At 34.0% G+C, this 7805-nt stretch overlaps 1 long non-coding RNA gene across 1 annotated transcript in view; it reads right to left on the bottom strand.

Annotated features, from left to right (window-relative positions):
• Positions 1–575: 575 nt before the first annotated feature.
• LOC107130182 (uncharacterized) overlaps positions 576–7805 on the bottom strand; it is a 36132-nt gene continuing 28902 nt past the window's right edge. Inside the window, exons 2-3 of the long non-coding RNA XR_001491983.3 lie at positions 5046–5148; positions 576–3712 (exon numbers count right to left, since the gene is read on the bottom strand). This is a non-coding gene — a long non-coding RNA (uncharacterized lncRNA). The remainder of the gene's footprint in view (positions 3713–5045; positions 5149–7805) is intronic.

The following is a 7805-nucleotide window of genomic DNA, read 5'->3' as shown; positions in this document are numbered from 1 at the left end:
TGAACCTGAGAGACGGAGGCTACAGTGAGTCAAGATCAAGCCACTGCACTGCAGCCTGGGAGACAGAGCAAGACTCTGTCTCAAAAATGAAATAAAATAAAATAAATAAAATTGATATGATAAAACTTGCCTTATATGATTGTTGTAGAGTTTAAATGAAAATTTATATATGCAAAATTCATATTCTAAGCACTCAATAATAGATAACTAAGTTTATTAAGGTAGTAAGTGCTCAGAATTTATCACCCTTTATAAGATAACCAAATACTCTGCACTATTACTTAAAATAAATCTTTGGTTTCTAACACCTACAATTCTACACCAGTTTATTTATCTTAATCTCCTATCCAAAAACACACTTACCCGTCTCTCATTTTCTAATTCAAAGCCTTTATCTCATTCAAGACAGCTGAGACCTCATCTGTTTTTTCTAGTATTTCATATTTTTCAACACTTGTTTCTGGGTCCATTCTCTGAAGGTCTATAGCAACATTATCCAAAAGAAATAGAATATGAGCCACATCTGTAATTTTTAATTTTATGTAGCCAGGTTAAAAAATTAAAGCCAAGTGAAATTAACATTATTAATAGTTTTATTTAACCCAATATATCCAAAATATTCTTTCAATGTGTAATCAACATTTTAAAATTACTAATGAGATATTTTACATTCCCAGTTCATACTAAGTATTTGAACACTGTGTGTGTATTTTACACGTACAACACTTTAAATTCAAATAACCACATTTCAAGAGCCCAACAGCAATGTGTCTAGTGGCAGTCATACTGTACAGCACATGTCTATAGCATGAATAGTTTCTATCATACTATTTAATCAGCTTTCAGTAAAGGTTTGCTGATCCATAGTTTGGATGCATTTAGTCATCAAAAAAGGAAAATGCAGCAGGGAATGTGATTTTCTTTCACTTATGCTACTTTTAGCCCTGGGTGAGTGGTGTTTATCCCAGAATGAAAACTCTTGAGTATATGGAATAATGCCAGTTGCGGACTAGTATTAATATATCTGCTCTGGCATTCTTGTGAATAATACAAGAGTTAAGCTAAAACAAGGAGATTTGCATCTGGTAATGCCTTGCTTATAGAAAAAAACCATCAGACTAAGGTGCTTCTAGGTATGAATGGAGACCAATATAATCTCACCACCACATCTAAAAGTGGGGCTCCAGTTTTAAAATGTTTACTTACCAGTAATCAAAAATTAACTTGACTCTTGATTCACAACTGTCTTGTTAAAGTAGAGGTTGCTTTCAAAACCCACCCAGGGAAGTCACACCCAAGGCATATCACCTCTTGTGTGCTACAAAATACCCAGGTCTTTCTACAGACCTTTGAAACTCTGACATGACGAGTAATTTATCATTTTTCTACCCTGAATATTTTTCAAAGTTTAGATACTAATCAAGTTACATGGCATAAATATATAAAACTTTCAGACCATATAAAACCACATTGCATTAATATTCCAGATTCAAGTAGACAGTGGATTTCCAAACATGGTTTTTGTTTCTTATAGGCATGTAAAAAAACATAGTTTACAATATGGAAAATTTCCAAGGTACATTGAAAAGAGCAGAAATTTTTCAAATGTATGACTCATCCAGTGAGTCACTGAATGTTCGAGGAAAATTTATCTTGGTGTTTTATAGTTATTTAGCTTTTTTTAAAAAAAGTTAAAATATATTCTGATTATCAGACTGACAACCGGCAATACTTTTCATATTATATTACGTTATTTGACTGAAAATGTGTTTCATCTTATTTCTTTTCCAGTATGTACTAAAGTACAACATTCAAAAATCTCACTAATGTCTGTTCTTGTATTGAAAAACTACTTCCCAAACATATTCCCCTCAAACATATCCCACAAAATACATTCACAAGCACAAGTAAAGGCAACTTCAATTACTTCTCAATGTGGGAGCATTTTATTTTTTAATTTTTAGCTTTCTTATCAAAATCTTAACGAAAGACTTGAGCAAATTCTATTTCCTCCATCAAACCTTCTTGAGCAGAGACTCCTCTTCTTTCCCTGAATTCCTGTGTGCATACGAACTTGGCATCCATTGTAATCTTCCCTTTGTTATGCTTACTTTTCTATGTACCTAAATCCTAGCTCTACAATACAATTCTTGAAGTTTCTTGAAGCCATAGGCCATGTCTTATTCATCTCCTGTGGCTCTCAGCAGAGCCTTGGATAGAATAAACATTAAATAAGTGTGCTGGAAATCATGACGATTTTGATCGTAGTTTACAGGAATATCGTTCAGCAGACCAATGACATGATACAGCAATGTCAGCCATTATGAATGCACAGGAATATTTTCATATTTCCGTCTTTTCCAATTCTACTTTTTGGCCATCTTTTTTAATAAAAGTGCTTAGTGTCTCCTCGGCATTTTCATTCCAAAAACTCAAGTTGAATTTAAATTAAAATGAAACCCTAAAATGTCTAATTATATTCTAGCATCAAACAAAGCTTTTTCTCCCTTACAGTTATATTTTAAATGTTTTTTAGTGTCTAACCATAGTTAAGATTCCAGTTTACAAATATACATCTACTGTGGGGTTTTGTGGGTTTTTTTGTTTTGGTTTTTTTTTTTTTTTTACAAATTTAATAATATCCTAAAGCCTAATTTTGTGTATTGGATTCATTTAAAATGTGGTTGCTACTCAACAATTTTGGAGGAAAGTATATTACATCAGATGTAACATTTAAACTAAACCCAGAAGTTAAAACTCTCTATAAATAAGAGAAACAGAAAGACGACCAAATAAGAAGCATGAAAGCCCAAGGAGGAAGTTAATGTGCAGGACAAAGTCTTTTGGCCTCATGAGCACTGCGCCCAATGGATTCAGCGGCAAGAAAATGAAGCATCTGGCACGCAGAGGGGTGGAAGTGCAAGTGTGTGGGCTTACGGATGCCAGACTACCCAAGTGACTCAAGAGTAAGAGGCCATTGATGAGAAGAAGGTTTGGATTAGCTGTGGCCTTGAAGTTACCCCTGGAAACGGAGTAGCACTCAGTTGTGAGAGGTGCATTAACCTCTTCAGACCACTAGGGTTCAAAGTGTTCCATAAGGGGTAATTTATTAAATGGGTCCTAATTGCTTGGTAATGTATCTTCCAAAAGTCACTTCTCTGTGCTATGATTAGGCCTGGGACTTGCCAAGTGCTGTCATTCTCTTTGTAACTCCATAATGGAACTCTAGGATGTGGGAAGCTGATCCATTGGACAGCTATATATCTAATCCAGGTTCAGAATCCTACCAGCAAAGCCAGACAACCTTCATTTAACCCTCCGGTGTGTAAACACCGAAACACACAATTGATACACCTTGTTTTGAGTGCCTTTTACTAAGTACATATACATTTCAATAGAATGTGGGTAACTGGTGTTATTCCTTTGAAAAATAGCACATTTTTAAGATTTGTGAATTATCCCTTTCATTAAATTCTTTCTTAAAACTGTAAAAATAAGCATGCCATTCTGTTTTTACTACCCACAACAAATTTTCTCTTGGCCTTTTTTGTTTCATACCGAGGACAATCAGCATGATTTTCTGGTTGGCTCCCGACACAACACAGAGGGCAGTCAACGGGTCATCCACTTGGTATCACTGATTCCCACGAGGACTACTTAGGCACTGGTTTTGTTAATTAACAAGGCCAGCAGAGGGAGTGAGAGAGCATTGCTACAAAAATGAAATCAAAATGTAAAATAATAATAACAATCATATGTAGAAAATCTGACATTTAAACTACAGAGGATTATACAGCGTAATCCAAATATGGAAGCAACGTTTATCATATAGGTAACAGACTAGAATCAAAGAAACCGGACTTCTAGTCACTATTATAGTTTTATGATGTGTATGAACCAGCCAAAGGTAGCTATGCCTCATTAAAGTCTTGAAAATGGCCACCACAGTACCCTCCATTAAGAAAGAAAAGGTTTTTGCCCTCTGTAAGAGAAAGTGATTACGTAAAGAATGGGAATTATTGGCATAAGTATAAAGCTGATATAATTTCTGTCTTTCAGGGCTTTAGGTCATTTCTTAGTTTTGACCACAAGTGAAAAACACCTGGTTAGTATTCCCCCATTCCCTAAGAACGTCAGTTTGATTAGATCATGCAGTTAGACACGTATCTTATTAACATGAATAAATAATCATGAGGCTACAAACTAGCGTAGGGGAATGTCTTTCTATCTGAAAGATATTATGTATTCTAATCTCATATTTGTTTTACAACTCCTATTTCCAGACCATGTAAAGAAGTTACATATTTTCCAAAAAGATTTTCAGACAAAGTGTTGCAGTGGAGTCCTGTTCAAATCCATCACTCAATGGCTCATGGTTATTTAGAATTTCAGTTTCATTCTTAAGGGAATGTGCTGTAGTTGTGTTTTCCAGATATCTTCAATAGCGTTTCTTACCAGATAATTTGTGTGGACCCCATAACCAGTTTCCCACAAGGCGGCTTTAAGAAAATGATCATCAAAACCAACCAGGCTTTACACCATACTGAATTAAGTAAAACCTTTCTTTGTTTTACAAGTTTCGGATAATCTTGAAGACAGTGCAACTTGCCTGGAAGTTTAGCAGAAAAAATAGTTTGGAAAGTAAATATTCAGTTCTGCTTTCTCCAGTAGATGTCACTTTCGGTACATAGGATATCAAGATATATAAGATGCACAGTATCCCTTACAATGATGGCAAAAAAAAAAATAACTTTGTGTTCCAGCCATATGTAACAGTTTTTAAGCTATCAATGGTATTTCTAGTGTTTGGAACCACAAGGAATAATAAGGCAAAATGAATGCTATTAAATAACCATCTTACATATTTTTGTGTAGCTTTGGCAATGGCCATTAAGTGTAACATAGAATACAATATTGCTAATGCCTTTTCAATAGTTAAAGAAAACTAAGTATTACTCTAAATTGCAGCATAAAATTTATTTTCCAAAAAACAAACATGATTTCTGAGTAAATAAGTAGTTATTAACGATATACTACATACTTACCAAGAACCTAATTAAATATGAGTTGAGTTAACCTATTATTATTTCATTGTCATTCTTCCTGGGTCCTCTTTGTCATTTTGATATTCACATCATCTTCATGTGCCTGAAGAAAAAATAGGATTCTCTGAAATGTCTCACTATATACAAGGGAACGTAGAATAAGAAAGAGAGAGAAAAGACAGAGAGATGAAAGAAATAAAAAAAGAAAGAAAGAAAGAAAGAAGAGAGAGAGAAGAAAAGAGAGAAAGAGAAAGAAGAAAAAAGAAAGAGAAAGAAAGAAAGAGAAAGAATTATGAATCTTACATTGCATTGTTTATAGCATCCACATGTCCAAGAATAAAAATCAAATGATGGAAGAATATTAATAGTAAGAATTAGATTAATTCTTCTTAAAATACTTTTCAGAATGCTCTTTGCATTACTAAACATAAGCCTCATTATGCTGTTCTATTTGTATTCCAATGTAGTTAAATTTTATATTTGAGTTGTTTTAATAGATGACTTTGAAATGACAGAGGAGAGCACCTTTTTGTTTCTTATTGATCCAATCAAGATTTTGCTTGTAGCTACTATAACTTGAAATAATAGGTAAGGTTACAGAGGCTTTTTAAAATGTTGATGTCTGGGTCACATCTGATTCAGTGGTTGCATTGACAAATGTGATTTGATAATTGCCAAATTAAGCTCAAGAGAAAATTAGTGAAACAACTACTTTTATTTTCAGATGCTTCAAACAAAAGATATGAAGTTTGGTAGCAAATAATGATAGGGTGCTAGAACAAAAATTCCCAAAGAAGGCAAAATGGGCATGTGGCTTTTACAAAACAAAAGAATCTATCTGGTCATCAAAATAAACAACATCTAAATGATCTGTCTAGGTTTTAAATATTTTGTGAAAAGAGTAAACCCAAAGAGCTCGATTCTTATCTGAGTAGAGATTTCCTGACATGTTAACTGGGAAGTTCTGCTACCATTCTTGTGTATACTTTGTTAAAAACAAAGAGATTATAAAGGTTTGGGTAATAAAGGGATTTAGAGGCTCCACCTGTAGGCTACCGATTCCACTCCGTTTCAGTTTTAAGAGAACTAAAGTCACGAAGGTACCCAGGACATGTAGTTTACTTTTAATTCAGCATGAGTTAGGATCCCACTTTATAACAAACCCTAGGATGTTTTTTTCAACTGTTCAGAGCAAATAGGTTGACAAAAGAAAAGCAAAGATTGAACAGGAAGGATAGAAATAAACACAGGGTAATGCTCAGTAAAAGCTGAATTCCTGAGGAAATAGACACCACTGGTGCCTCTCCTGAACATTTTCAAGGACAGAGTCAGCTCTTTACCATTCTGGGTCTTATTACTAGTCTTGATCGATAAATAAACAGTAATCGATAATTCTGAAAGAAAATGATGCAATAATGATTTTGAAATTAAGGATAACTGGTTCACGTTACATGGCTGAATTACAGTGCTCTGATTTGAACTCTGGAAAGAGCCATGCAAAGCACACCCCACAATGCTAGTTGTCAGCAGTCTTTCCCCGTTTCAAACAGCAGACAGAGTCCTCTTATGTCTAAACAGCCCCACTCAGGTCCTTGCCTGAAGGAGCTGTAATTCCTTAGCACCGTATTTAGGTCTTTCTTCTGTTTTTCTACTTCAGTTTTCCCATAGTATTTAATACCTTATTTGTTTAATAGATTGGAACGGAAAACTCAAGACATTTTGAAAAACAGCCAATTGCTTAGTTCCATAACCCTAATAACCCTAAAGGATGGCAGCAGTGTCATTATTTTTTAAAAATAATTATATCGTTCCCTTTACTTGTACCATGTCTTACAATTATCTGCTTTAAATAATTTTATCAAATATTAAACAGACACAAAATATTTGTAGCTTACATGCAACAACACGAGTAAGTAAATAAATAAGATGTACATCTGTGTATCCCATATCCAACTTAAGAAATGAAACGCTACCAATATCTTTGGAACCCTGAACCCCTCTTCAATCCATCCTTCTTCCCTCTCTTCCTGCATAGATACGATTATCCTGAATTTTGTGTTAATCAGTCCCTTTCTTTTCCTTCCTTTCTTAAATGAAAAAAAAAAGGCTGCATAGGAATTTTGAGTACTATTTGTTTAGAAGAATACAGTAAAACATTTGAGAAAATTGAGACATGTAAGCAATATTGATCAATTAAAAATGTTTCTGTTTTAATGTCTATTCAATCAACATTGAATAAATATTCTCTGCATTCCAAAGTGGCCATTAGCCCCAGTCACCACCAATAAATGATGGAATCCAATTCTGTAGTTACTATCCATATTATTAGCATTCAATTGCAAAAATATCAGTATTTTATGAAGAAAAAAATATTTTTACCTACTTGTATCAATAAAATTCTGTTTGATGCTCTACACATAAATTGCACTTTTAGTAGATAATGTTTTCAACTCATATAGTAAAATATTTTGGATTCCAGGAAGGATTTCTAAGAAAATGTGTTATATCTCCTTTTCTGGAGTTTTGTTTTTTTTAAAAAAAAACACTTTTTTTTTTAACTTACAAGGTTTCTGTGACCCCTTACCCAAAGATAGGATCAATATCTAGATAGCAGATTATTAAGCTTCTTAGTATATTATTAAGGGAAAGATCCCTCAAATTACTGAGCCCCTCCACCAGCCATGTCTCAAAGATCTAAAGATGAGGAAGTCCTACAGGAGGAGTGGAGCGCATGTCCCGGGGTCCTTGGTGAGGAGGGAC

The sequence above is a fragment of the Macaca fascicularis genome, chromosome 7, assembly GCF_037993035.2.
Source record: "Macaca fascicularis isolate 582-1 chromosome 7, T2T-MFA8v1.1".
NCBI classification, from domain to species: Eukaryota; Metazoa; Chordata; class Mammalia; order Primates; family Cercopithecidae; genus Macaca; species Macaca fascicularis.
This window is presented reverse-complemented; position numbering and strand designations above follow the sequence as displayed.